This window comes from Ascaphus truei, chromosome 8 (assembly GCF_040206685.1).
Source record: "Ascaphus truei isolate aAscTru1 chromosome 8, aAscTru1.hap1, whole genome shotgun sequence".
Taxonomy (NCBI): domain Eukaryota; kingdom Metazoa; phylum Chordata; class Amphibia; order Anura; family Ascaphidae; genus Ascaphus; species Ascaphus truei.
This window is the reverse complement of record NC_134490.1, coordinates 82,812,664-82,825,375: the sequence shown is the minus strand read 5'-3', so window position 1 is coordinate 82,825,375 and position 12,712 is coordinate 82,812,664.

Here is a 12,712-nt window from a genome sequence, read left to right as displayed (position 1 = left end):
TCTTTAGCCCTTTTAGTGCAGGCGGGACTTGAGCGCATTGAGTAGCAATATGTCACAGGCACATTCAGTGCTGAACGGGTAGGTCCCACAGAGCAAAGCAGCTGGTTCCTCATTACCGCAGACTCCCCCAGTTCATGAGCAATGTATATAATAGGGGAAAATGAGGTGCTGGAAGGCAGCAGCCAATCGTTGCATGGAATACCACACTTTACACAGTGATGTTCACCACACTCATTGACACAGCCGTTGGCAATTTTAATCTCCTTTAGTAAATGGAAATCACAGACGAGCGGAGCCTGCACATTATTTGCAATATAGGAAATGGGAAAATATTTTTAAAAAATACAAACAAATCCTCAGAGTAGAGAGGATGATGATACTTTAACCGCTTCAGTGCCCTAATAAGCGTACCGTACATCAACAAAAAGTGCCACCCAAGGCCAGCTTGATGGCGGAGCTATCGGTGCGACAACACCTGGACCCGCCCTCAGAGGCCCCACGCTCGGTCCCTGCCAAACTTTCGTCATAACCGTTTAAATGTTGTGGTAGTTAAATTAACCATCCCCGTGTTTAAACCGTGATTACCAAAGCTGGTCCGGGGTTTCTGTAAGAGCCGGCATCTCCAGTTACCACATGACATTGTATTGTATGTCTTTATTTATATAGCGCCATTAATATACATAGCGCTTCACAGCAGTAATACACGTTGTAATCATATAAATAACAGATCATGGGAATAAGTGCTACAGGCATAAAAGTAACATTAAGGAAGAGGAGTCCCTGCCCCGAGGAGCTTACAGTCTAATTGGTAGGTAGGGAGAACGTACAGAGACAGTAGGAGGGAGTTCTGGTAAGTGCATCTGCAGGCGGCCAAGCTTTATGTATCATGTGTTCAGAATATCCACAGTGCTATTCATATGCTTCTTTAAGCAAGTGTGTCTTAAGTTGGGTCTTAAAGGTGGATAGAGAGGGTGCTAGTCGGGTACTGAGGGGAAGGGCATTCCAGCGGTGTGGGGCAGTCAGTGAAAAAGGTTTAAGGCGGGAGAGGGCTTTAGATACAAAGGGGGTAGAAAGAAGACATCCTTGAGAAGAATGCAATCGTCTGGATGTGCATAACGAGAAATTAGGGATGAGATGTAAGGAGGGGCAGAAGAGTGTAAAGCTTTAAAAGTGAGGAGAAGAATGGAGTGTGAGATGCGGGATTTGATCGGAAGCCAGGGGAGGGATTTCAGGAGGGGAGATGCTGAGACAGATCTAGGAAAGAGTAGAGTGATTCTGGCAGTAGCGTTTAGGATAGATTGTAGGGGAGACAGGTGAGAGGCAGGAAGGCCGGACAGCAAGAGGTTACAGTAATCAAGACGGGAGAGAATGAGGGCCTGAGTCAGAGTTTTAGCAGTCGAGCAACAGAGGAAAGGGCGTATCGTTGTGATATTGCGGAGGAAAAAGCAACAGGTTTTAGATATGGTTTGAATGTGAGGGGCGAATGTGAGAGAGGAGTCGAGTGTGACCCCTAGGCAGCGTGCTTCGGCTACTGGGTGAATGATCGTAGTTCCAACAGTAATGTGGAAGGAGGTAGTAGGGCCAGGTTTGGGAGGAAGTATGAGGAGCTCTGTTTTAGCCATGTTGAGTTTAAGGCGGTGGAAGACCATCCAGGATGATATAGCAGAGAGACATTCAGAAACTTTGGTTTGTACAGCAGGTGTAAGGTTGGGTGTTGAAAAGTACATTTGTGTGTCGTCAGCATAGAGGTGATATTTAAACCCAAAAGATGTTATTAGGTCACCTAGAGAGAGTGTGTAGACATCACATGGTGTCATGTGACGGGAGGGCGGGCAAGAGGTCACGTGCGCCACATGACATCACATGAAGGGAAGCATGGCTCCGGAGGGGGCTAGAGGTCCTGTGAACACACAGTGCACCGGTTCCCGCCATGTTCCCAGCCGGTCCTGCATATGACATACACCGTATATCATTTCCTTCGTCTAGTTTTTTAGTGGCTGCACCTGATTGGTTCCTCCCCCCCTTCCGCAAATTCTGCGTACCCCCCCCACACTGACTGACACACATACATACACACACACAGACTGACACACATACACACACACTGACTGACACACATACACACTGACTGACTGACACACACACACACACACGCACACACTGACTGACTGACTGACACAGACTGACACACACACTGACTGACTGACACAGACTGACACAGACTGACACACACACTGACACACACACACACTGACACACATTGACGGACACACACTGACTGACACACATACACACACTGACTGACACACAAATACACACACACACACACACTGACACACATACATACATACATGCACACACACTGACTGACACACATACACACACTGACTGACACACATACACACACACACTGGCTGGCACACATACACACAAGGAATTCACACTTAGTGCAAATAGCTAATACAGGGGATGTGTGCCGAGCACGCGCATTATAAGTCAATTTTATTTATGTTTTGTCAATGAAATTGTATTTTGATTTTTAATTAAAACATCACCAACACAAATACAATTTCTGTGACAAAAGTCAAAGAAGTTTCACTTACTATGCGCGTGCACAGCACACACAGCTTTTTTTTTAACAAGATAGAGGGTTGTTTATAATATTATTTGTAATGGGATCTAAAGGAGTCCAGGTTATGATAAAGCAAATACCAGAATTTAAAGCCAGTGCCTTATCCACAAAGGTATTCTACCTGTACAGTAAAGGAAAAGTGAAAATGAGTCAGAATACATTAATTACAGCTTAGGTGTGAGTCAGTGAAATGTTGATTCTTCTTATCACAGGAAATGACAGCTGTTGGGTAAGTAATGATGGTTGGATAATTAGAATTATTTGTGCCTTCATGCATGGAGTTTAACATGTTAGCAGGAAAGGATACAAATAATGCATGGATAATGGTATTGCTCAATCAACACTGTAGGAACAGTTATTTTCGGAGGAGAGTGTATTCCATTAATGTTCTCAATGAGAGGTTAGTTAAGAAACCTGACCCAAAACATTACTATTAAAGTGGGTGTTGATTCTCCATGTTAGGGAGGGATCCAGGGGTGTTCCTAAAAAGTTATGTCATGCACTATTATGCATTGTTCCATGTTATCCAATTTAGGGATGGTGTGTAAATTGGGTTCTCAGTGGGGTCCATGAGATTCCACCAGGGGGAGTGTGTAGCCATGTATTCTCTTGGCTACTAATCTGGCCTGCCTAACACGTGGGCCCTGGTACCAGCTCAGGCAGTGTGGGGGTTGAATCTGTGCCCTTGCTGCTGCAGCAGTAAACAACTCCCTTGAGTGACAGGAGGGTGGGCCTAAGATCTGTGTACATGCCCTATCAGGGGCTCAGACCTAGGACCCTCCCCCTGGGTACAAAACAGACTGCAGATCCAAGTTTGGTTATTGTTGGAAGTGTGGAGCCAGGGCTCTGGCCACCTTCCTTCCCCTCCCTCAGGGGAGTCAGACAACTACCCCATACTCCACCAGGGAGCATGGGAGCTAAGGATAGACCTTTTGGGCTTCAAGCCCTGGGGGTTGATTCCAGGGACCAGAGAGTGGACGTGTTTGTATACTGCTGTGCTGTTGAAGAATAAAGAGCCATCCTTTGTTTTATATTCTTGCCTGAGGCTGCAGTTTCTTCAGGGAGAGAGTGAGTGTTTTCGACGGGGGACTGCACCTATCCCAATAGGCCCCGTGGGAATGGAAGTGCTGCAACACCGAGTCAAAAACAAAAAGAGATACCGGCGCCTTGAAAGTCCAAATGGATGATAGTCCTGGAAGTTCCAGAAAGGAGGATGAGTGTCCAGGGAGATGACTTTGCAGTTTCCTCAGTCTTTTAGGTAGTCAGATATGGCTTCATCCGTGTGAAAAGCGATATGAAACGAAAAAGAGAAAATATAGTGCAACACAGCTAACATACAATGTGTGAACACAGACCTACAAAACAATACAAAACAAACAAGACTGACATCAACCACACAGAAGCAAGGCTAAAAAATAAAAAGTTAGTTTAATACAACTCATCCTCCCCAATGTCCTGCAACCAAGTTCACACATCGCTCAGGCGAGAGGCGCCCTCGATGTGATGAGCGCATGCGGACGCGCTGGAGCTGGACTGTAATCGTGGCCTAAGTGTGAGTAAGTACAGTGCTGGGCCAATATTTAGCTTGAAAAATCTGTGTAATATGGCAGGCATAAAATATAGGGTTCCACATTAAAATGGATCAGAAGCAAAAGGTGACACACTGTGAGTGCTCATTTACATACCCAGAATTCCTGGCTTCAGTGGAAGCATTGTATGCTAAGAGATAATGGGGACAGGCAGGGTTGCAGACCTGTCCGAGATACCGGCACCCCATACCTATATATGGCCTATATCTTGGGAAGCAGGGGGTGCCCGGGGCTTAAATTAATGCGGTTGGAGAAGGAAGAAGAAAAGGGTGAAGATAAGAAAAGAATGGAAAGAAGAGCTACTCACCGGGGCCTGCTCTTCTGGTCTGAGTAACCAGGAGCTACTGGTTGGTCTTAATAATGACATGACTTGTATATATAGAAAGAAGTGACAAAAATGTACTATAAGTAATGGGAGACACAAAAATGCTGACTTTTTATTTTATTTTAACCCTATGCCCAAGGATCGCCCGATTAAAACCTTAGTCTTTTTCTAATATACTGTAGACAATAATGCAGCATAGATTTCTTTAAAGAATTGTGTTGTGCCTAAAGTTCAAGGCATACAGTACATTTGCAGATAAGGCATCATGCAAACACAGGAAGAGGTTTGTGTCAGCTTAGAGTCACCTACTGTGTCCTCCTGGACATTGTAAAGGAGATATTGTCATGCCAAGTTCTTTGTGTCACGGTCATCAGACACACACCCCACTATTTAGTTCCGCTCAAAATTTAATTGTTGCACAACTTTTATTGTAAGTCTCTGTCCTGTCTAAACAGAACCGCTTCCGTTCTGCAGATTGCATGGAGTGAAATTGCCATCGTAAAAGGTCACAGACGCAGGAGGCGTGCCTGACCCCAGCCTGCAGCTTTCTGTTTGTGTGCATTGTACGATTACTCTTTACGTTTGTGATAGAGTAATGAGGTTTGCAATGTTACTGTCACTGTGAAAGTTAGCTCAGCCACAATTTAAAAAGTACGGTCATTTGTGTTTGTGTAAAAAGGTTTGTTCTGTAAATCTAGGAGGGAACGTGCACCTGTGGGTTTATTTTTTATTGAAGTGAAACTTCTTTAGTGGCACCTCATTCGAACTGGGGCAAAAATGGATTGTGGAGACAGAAATGAAACGGATGTGACGTCAGTGCTGGCAGTTGAGGCCGGGCTGTGTTCTGGCTCAGCCCGACCCCAACACTGACATCACACCCGCTCCACAAATCAGATGCGGCGGCGGCGGCGATAGCTGTGTGTGTGTGTCAGTCAGTGTATGTGTGTCAGTCAGTGTGTGCGTATGTGTGTGTGTGTGTGTCAGTCAGTGTGTGTGTATGTATGTGTGTCAGTCAGTGTGTCAGTCAGTGTGTGTGTATGTGTGTCAGTCAGTGTGTGTGTGTGTGTGTGTGTGTGTGTCAGTCAGTGTGTGTGTGTGTGTGTGTGTGTGTGTGTGTGTGTGTGTGTGTGTGTGTGTGTGTGTGTGTGTGTGTGTGTGTGTGTGTGTCTCTATGTGTGTCAGTCAGTGTGTGTGTGTATGTATGTATGTATGTATGTGTGTCAGTCAGTGTGTGTGTGTGTATGTATGTGTGTCAGTCAGTCAGTATGTGTGTGTGTCAGTCAGTGTGTGTCAGTCAGTGTGTGAGTCAGTGTGTGTGTGTCAGTCAGTGTGTGTGTGTATGTGTGTCAGTCAGTGTGTGTGTGTATGTGTGTCAGTCAGTGTGTGTGTGTATGTGTGTCAGTCAGTGTGTGTGTATGTGTGTCAGTCAGTGTGTGTGTGTATGTGTGTCAGTCAGTGTGTGTGTGTATGCGTGTCAGTCACTGTGTGTGTGTATGCGTGTCAGTCAGTGTGTGTGTATGCGTGTCAGTCAGTGTGTGTGTATGTGTGTCAGTCAGTGTGTGTGTGTATGTGTGTCAGTCAGTGTGTGTGTGTATGCGTGTCAGTCACTGTGTGTGTGTATGCGTGTCAGTCAGTGTGTGTGTATGCGTGTCAGTCAGTGTGTGTGTATGCGTGTCAGTCAGTGTGTGTGTGTATGCGTGTCAGTCAGTGTGTGTGTGTATGCGTGTCAGTCAGTGTGTGTGTGTATGCGTGTCATTCAGTGTGTGTATGTATGTGTGTCAGTTAGTGTGTGTGTATGCGTGTCAGTAAGTGTGTGTGTCAGTCAGTGCGTGTGTGTGTGTGTGTGTATGTGTGTCAGTCAGTGTGTGTGTGTCCTGCTGCAGCCAGGGGCGGGGTGTAACATTGCGCACCACCTCCCTCCCCCCTTCCTCAAATTCTGCGTACCCCCCCCACACTGACTGACACACATACGTACACACACACTGACTGACACACATACACACACACTGACTGACACACATACACACTGACTGACTGACACACACACACACACACACACTGACTGACTGACTGACACAGACTGACACACACACTGACTGGCACACACTGACACACACACTGACGGACACACACTGACTGACACACATACACACACTGACTGACACACAAATACACACACACACACACACACTGACACACATACATACATACACACACACTGACTGACACACATACACACACTGACTGACACACATACACACACACACTGGCTGGCACACATACACACAAGGAATTCACACTTAGTGCAAATAGCTAATACAGGGGATGTGTGCCGAGCACGCGCATTATAAGTCAAATTTATTTGCGTTTTGTCAATGAACTTGTATTTTGATTTTTAATTAAAACATCACCAACACAAATACAATTTCTGTGACAAAGGTCAAAGAAGTTTCACTTACTATGCGCGTGCACAGCACACACAGCTTTTTTTTTCTTTGTACGGATGGCTGGACATAGACGCTGAAACATTGGAAATATTTGTAAAAAGCATGTTTTATTTTAATTTGTTGTTGTTAACTAACGTGTCAAAGTCTCCTCGCTACAAAACGGCATAAAATGTATATTTAATTGCATTGTTTTAATTTCATACATATAGTGCTCTTTTTGGCATCAGTTTTGTAGGCTTTCTTAAATAAGAAACTTTCATAAATAAATCTGAGCGAAAGAAAGGCCTATAAGCAGCCTGAGCCCACGTGCTTGTGAAATTTAAACATACAGTATCAAGTGCTTGTCAGCATGGTGAAGCTTCTGCCCCTGTCCCTGGCAATATATCTCACAATGTGGTGATTTACTTGCAATTTTACTTTCAGGATTGCCACTGTATCAGAGTCTATAGAGCAGGGGCAGCCAACTCTGGTTCTCAAGAGCGACCAACAGGTCAGGTTTTCAGAATATCCCTGCTTCAGCACAGGTGTCTCAATCAGTGGCTCAGTCTTTGACTTTAACTGAGACACCTGTACTGAAGCAGGGATATCCTGAAAACCTGACCTGTTGGTAGCTCTTGAGGACCGGAGTTGGCCGCCCCTGCTGTAAGCGCTACAGTATGTATCAAGGCCATTTTAAAGCACAGAAGAGCGTTGTGACGCACAGCGCCACTTTTTGGTGAATATCCACGTCAAATGTTGGAAACCGTTTCTGACATCTGGTGCAGGTTGTTTGAAGTGAAAAATGTACCTCAAACTCGGCAGAATATTGGACGCAGATTGAAGGCAAAAGTGATGCACAGAGGTGCACGTGTGCATCATTCTAACGTGCTCGTCATGTAACTCCTCCTACTGACACGCTCTACATCAGCACAGTGCTCGCCACATTGCCGCAGACTGATAAATACCCTCTACGTTTGTATTTCCTTACTCATCATTTATTGCCCGTCTCATCCTCACTGCTTATTTTCTCTCTCACCCTGATTTGAAAGCACTGGTATCAGACTGGCATTAATGTCTGCCATTTTGCTCTATCCCAAGCAGCAATCATTTTCAAAGGGACATTTTCCCACTTAGAAAGGTCCAAGAAAGTATAGGATGGACCATCTACCTTTTTATTTATTATAAAAAAAAAAATATACAATAGAGGGCATTGCACCTGTGAAACTTATTTTCTTTCCTAGAACCCTATATTTAATAGTAAATTGCACCTCTGATTATATATAGTATTGAATTAAGCAAATTTACATAAGAAATACTGCACATACAGAAATGAGTTGAGAAATAGCAAGATGGCTGTTAATACTACATGTATGTATTGTGTTATTTGCACAATGATCGTTGTTAATCCAGTTTGTTCAACAACTACAATCCTGTCATTGTATTTTGTATTTAAAGTAAAAATTCAAAAACATGCATCAAAAGTGTATATATAGTGTTGATTGTGTAGGGTCAGAGGTCACAACTCGAGCACAGTAGCTAGCATCCAGAAGCGCAACTGCGGACGCACTAATGACGCCTTTCTGGCCATTCGAGCTACCAGCGTTCTTTCCCAGCTCACCAGACTGCATTCGCTATTGACATCTGTGCCTATTCCACCGCCGCGGACGCACTACACTGCCATGTCGTCACTCGACATGAGCTGTATGGATCATCCTTTGTACCATGAGATCTGAGGGACTCCCGTGGAGAGCGACCAGCACTGGCATCTTACCGAGTGCTGCCGATCTAATGATATTCTATGCGCTTTGCATCCCTGCTTCTTGTAAGTAGGTGTAACAGGTGCTCCCCCACCCTCTGGGAGATTTCACTGTTACCTAGTGTTGTTGTGCTGCTCACCTGCTAGGCTTAGAGGGTACTGAGTGTCCGCCGGTGTTAGTTGGGGACTAACAGGACAGGCTTATGGGATCTTCCCAGCTCTTCACTAGGTGTTGCAGCAAGAAAAAAAGTGACGTGAATAGCGCTAAGGAGACAGTAATTGGGGGTGAACCCTAGCTAGGGAGAAACCCCTTCTTGGGGTACTAGGCTGCCTGGTGGAATCTGATAGCACAATCAGGATAGGACAACAAAACAAAAAGAGATACCTGCGCCTTGAAAGTCCAAATGGATGATAGTCCTGGAAGTTCCAGAAAGGAGGATGAGTTCCAAGGAGGTGACTTTGCAGTTTCCCTCAGTCTTTTAGGTAGTCAGATATGGCTTCATCCGTGTGAAGAGTGATATGAAACGAAAAAGAGAAAATATAGTGCAACACAGCTAACATACAATGTGTGAACACAGACCTACAAAACAATACAAAACAAACAAGACTGACATCAACCACACAGAAGCAAGGCTGAAAAATAAAAAGTTAGTTTAATACAACTCATAAAATGGTATAAAATTGATGGGCGAATAACTCAGAGTATGCAAATCAGGTGCGGTAAAATCAGAGTGCTACTCACAAGATGGCTGTTGGTTATAGGCAGTGGTTTATGAGTAGGGGATGTGGTGAATCCTTCTATGAGCAGATCATGCAGTGGGACGGCGTACTTCTCTGTGCTCCGTGCCTCCGTGCCGCTCCAACCGGATGTGACATCACCGGATACTCTGAGGAAGTGTGCGCAAGCGCACGAAACGCATAGGGTGTTTCCATAACATTTTTGGACGTCTTAATGAAGGTACTTTGAGGCTTTGGCTCTGAGGTATCGGAGCAGTGGAAGGAAGGATCTTCACTGAGAACTTGGCATGAGTAATATCCCCTTTACAATGTCCAGGAGGACACAGTAGGTGACTCTAAGCTGACACAACCCTCTTCCTGTGTTTGCATGATGCCTTATCTGCAAATGTACTGTATGCCTTGAACTTCAGGCACAACACAATTCTTTAAAGAAATCTATACTGCATTATTGTCTACAGTGTATTAGAAAAAGACTAATGTTCTAATCGGGCGATCCTTGGGCATAGGGTTAAAATAAAATAAAAAGTCAGCATTTTTGTGTCTCAAATTAGTTATAGTACATTTTTGTCACTTCTTTCTATATATACAAGTCATGTCATTATTAAGACCAACCAGTAGCTCCTGGTTACTCAGACCAGAAGAGCAGGCCCTGGTGAGTAGCTCTTCTTTCCATTCTTTTCTTATCTTCACCCTTTTCTTCTTCCTTCTCCAACCGCATTAATTTAAGCCCCGGGCACCCCCTGCTTCCCAAGATATAGGCCATATATAGGTATGGGGTGCCGGTATCTCGGACAGGTCTGCAACCCTGCCTGTCCCCATTATCTCTTAGCATACAATGCTTCCACTGAAGCCAGGAATTCTGGGTACTGATATGTAAATGAGCACTCACAGTGTGTCACCTTTTGCTTCTGATCCATTTTAATGTGGAACCCTATAATTTATGCCTGCCATATTGCACAGATTTTTCAAGCTAAATATTGGCCCAGCACTGTACTTACTCACACTTAGGCCATGATTACAGTCCAGCTCCAGCGCGTCCGCATGCGCTCATCACATCGAGGGCGCCTCTCGCCTGAGCGATGTGTTAACTTGGTTGCAGGACATTGGGGAGGATGAGTTGTATTAAACTAACTTTTTATTTTTCAGCCTTGCTTCTGTGTGGTTGATGTCAGTCTTGTTTGTTTTGTATTGTTTTGTAGGTCTGTGTTCACACATTGTATGTTAGCTGTGTTGCACTATATTTTCTCTTTTTCGTTTCATATCGCTTTTCACACGGATGAAGCCATATCTGACACCTAAAAGACTGAGGAAACTGCAAAGTCACCTCCTTGGACACTCATCCTCCTTTCTGGAACTTCCAGGACTATCATCCATTTGGACTTTCAAGGCGCCGGTATCTCTTTTTGTTTTTGACTCGGTGTTGCAGCGCCTCCATTCCCACAGGGCCTATTGGGATAGGTGCAGTCCCCCGTCGAAAACACTCTCTCCCCGAAGAAACTGCAGCCTCAGGCAAGAATATAAAACAAAGGATGGCTCTTTATTCTTCAACAGCACAGCAGTATACAAACACGTCCACTCTCTGGTCCCTGGAATCAACCCCCAGGGCTTGAAGCCCCAAAGGTCTATCCTTAGCTCCCATGCTCCCTGGTGGAGTATGGGGTAGTTGTCCGACTCCCCTGAGGGAGGGGAAGGAAGGTGGCTAGAGCCCTGGCTCCACACTTCCAACAATAACCAAACTTGAATCTGCAGTCCGTTTTGTACCCAGGGGGAGGGTCCTAGGTCTGAGCCCTGATAGGGCATGTACACAGGCCTTAGGCCCACCCTCCTGTCACTCAAGGGAGTTGTTTACTGCTGCAGCAGCAAGGGCACAGATTCAACCCCCACACTGCCTGAGCTGGTACCAGGGCCCACGTGTTAGGCAGGCCACATTAGTAGCCAAGAGAATACATGGCTACACACTCCCCCTGCTGGAATCTCATGGACAGATTTTTCAAGCTAAATATTGGAACAGCACTGTACTTACTCACACTTAGGCCATGATTACAGTCCAGCTCCAGCGCGTCCGCATGCGCTCATCACATCGAGGGCGCCTCTCGCCTGAGCGATGTGTGATCTTGGTTGCAGGACATCAGGTCACATGGTCCTCTTACATAATGCCATTTTTACACATTTCTAGTGGAAGTTGCAATATTTTCACTGCGAATTGGTGTAAACATTGCACTTTAATGCATTTATGAGCAAGTGGGAATTTTCAAGAAAGTTTCAAGAAAATGCAAAATGAGTGGAATGGTTGCAAAAATAACTGAGCACATCTTTACTTTAATGGTCAACTGCAATGGTGCTGTGGCTTCTCCTAGCCCAGTTAGGCCATGTTTTAGGGATCACCAGCTAATCAGAAATGTATATACACTGTATAAGTTAAGTGCACACATGTGAGATTGATAACTAGTTGATTATTCTTTTAACCTGGTCAGGCTGGGGTGTCCCAATGAGAGGACTATAGGGTACTGTGTCCTTAGATGACATCAAACCTGAGTGCAGGAAAGAATAGAAACACATCAAACCAAATATGTATTGAATTATCAGATAACAGGGGACTCTTCACCCCTGTTTTGGGATGGGGCAAAAAAGTAAATCCCTGCAAACAAGTTCAGATTAAGCACAGATGTGTCATATTGAAGACCAATCCAGCGTTAACTGCCAATGATTTGAAATTCCAGATTGGGGTTGGATGCCCTGCATCGTTGTTTAGTGAATTGTCCACTTTGGGTCATTTTACAGATTAATCTGTCGCCACCTAACAAATTGGAGCTATAATCACCTACTAACTACATCAGGGTGTCAAACTCATTTCATAAGAGGGGCCTGATTAGATTTCATTTTACTTCATTCGGGGCATACGTTTTCAAAATACTCCTATAAAACATAGAGATGCCGCTGTATGCTACAGTAGATGACAGCATTAAGTTCACTCTACCCCTTCCCCCGGCTCTCTCACTTCTCCGCTTCCCCTCTATTTCTCTTCCTTCTCCCACTCTCTTATCCTTCCACACTCTTAATGCCCCCCTCACACTCTAAACCCCCCTCCCTCCCTCACACTCTAAACCCCCCTCCCTCCCTCACACTCTAAACCCCCCTCCCTCCCTCACACTCTAAACCCCCCTCCCTCCCTCACACTCTAAACCCCCCTCCCTCCCTCACACTCTAAACCCTCCTCCCTCACACTCTTGCCGGGTGAGTTGGGAT